Raw genomic sequence first — 1,721 nt, 5'->3', positions numbered from 1 at the left:
CGCAGCGCCGCCCGCCGGACGCGGTGAGCACAGGCCCCGGCGAGGATGCGCCGCCTGAGCGCCCGCACGGCCCAGGTCCCGGGCGGGCACTACCCACGCTGAGCCCAGAGACCCGCCACCGCCGACTTCGGACGGCGCGGGCCGGTGCCTGGATCACCGTCACCGACAGCGTCCCTTTCCACCCGGAGAGAGGCATCGGCCCCCAAGAGGGGCTCCTTCAGGCAGCCTCTGCCGCCTCTGCATGGCTGCGACCCGGCAAGCGGAGAGTCGTCGCCGCTGAGACCGGGTGCCCTTCAACGGCCTGGCTGATCTGGTGAGTTGCGCGGGGCGGGGTTCCGAGCTGGAGCTGGGGGCACTCCCTGGCGTCTGGCGGCCGGGATCGGAAATAAAGAGGCCCTGAGCTGTTGGGAATCCTGAAGCATTGGTGCTTCTTGTCTCCCCTCACCCGTTTCCCTCTCACCCGCAACTTGCCTAGACCGGCCAAGCGGCCGGAGTGGAGGTTGAGGGCCGGTTGTGGGGACTCCACGGAGCCCTGGGCAAGGCGTATGCCGGAGAGGAAAGGTCACCCCACCCCTAAAGCCAACAGACAAAGGTAGCAGCTCTGTCATCCGAAAATTCCCCGGGAACTCCCGCGTCTTGGAGGGCTGGAACCCTTGGGGCTCTCCTGAGCAGCCTCTGAGATCCTCAGGGGACAAATCAGCTCAGAGGGGGATGTGGAGCCCTAACCATGCAGGTGGCTGCGTTTGACGATTGTGCCCTCCAAGGCTAGACCATAGCAGGGTCTCCTGTACAGCCCTAGTTCCTCAAAAAATCTTGCAAGCATGGTGGGTTTCCCAGTGGGGCCACAGCGTGACGTCACTGCCAGGCTTCTGACATCACGGGTTGCTGGGGCGCTGCAACTTGCCATGACCCAGGGCCAGAGGGGGCGGGGTCGCGGTAACCCTGGGCGAGACCTGATACCTTTGGGTACTTGGAGGGGTGAAGGCAGATTCCCCCACTCCCAACTGTAGTCCTCTGACCTAAATCCCCAGCTCTTCGATGAGGTGGGGGAGGGAAGGGCAGTGCCAGCTGTCCCTGCTGATGCTCCTCCCCCCAAGGACAGGTGTTCAGCTTTGCCCGTATAGCCTGGCACTGCCTGGAAGCTCAGGACTGCCAAACAGCAACTTTATGCTTTCAAAAGGGATGCTACTGTGAAAGCCTCGAACCCCACCATACACCCAGCCAGAGGTACCCCAAGAGATCGGGGACCCCTGCCTTAAAACAGGCCACTTCCACTCAGGAAAAAGTGTGTGCTCCCCCAGCCAGGGAAGGTGCAGGGGAGCTCCTGCCTGCCACCCGCCAAGTCCCGGGGGTTCCCCCTGCTGCACACCCCAAGGCGAAGGGCCTTGGCCAAGCCTGAACTCCTGTCTGCCCCACTCACATTTTGGCATTTAAGATGATTTTGACATGCCCAGGGTGGTGCTCATTAAGTGAACGGAGGGCACGTCAGGCCCGTCGGTGCCAAGGTCTGAATGAAGCGTGCCCCTTCCAGGGACCAGCTTTGATGCGGGTCAGGTACCAGCCCTCTCTTCCCCACACCCTCCAGGCACTGGCCCTGTTCCTTGTGAAGGCCCAGAGACACCCCCCCCCCCCGCCGCCGCCCCCCACAGCCAGTATCCTGCTGCTGGTTCTTTGATTCCTCTTCTGAGTTCCTTCCAGCAATTGCTCCCATTGTCGGATGT

General features: G+C 62.8%; 1 protein-coding gene across 2 annotated transcripts in view; it reads left to right on the top strand.

Annotated features, from left to right (window-relative positions):
* The first annotated feature begins 6 nt into the window (after nt 1-6).
* The window catches only part of FAM222A (family with sequence similarity 222 member A), a 55,540-nt gene continuing 53,825 nt past the window's right edge, over nt 7-1,721 (top strand). For both annotated transcript variants that reach the window (XM_029922386.1, XM_029922383.1), the window contains exon 1: nt 7-313. The gene's annotated coding sequence lies outside the window, so the exon portion shown is untranslated. The remainder of the gene's footprint in view (nt 314-1,721) is intronic.

This window comes from Suricata suricatta, chromosome 14, assembly GCF_006229205.1.
Source record: "Suricata suricatta isolate VVHF042 chromosome 14, meerkat_22Aug2017_6uvM2_HiC, whole genome shotgun sequence".
Taxonomy (NCBI): Eukaryota; Metazoa; Chordata; class Mammalia; order Carnivora; family Herpestidae; genus Suricata; species Suricata suricatta.
The sequence above is the reverse complement of the archived record's forward strand: the minus strand, read 5'-3'. Positions and strand labels throughout refer to the sequence as shown.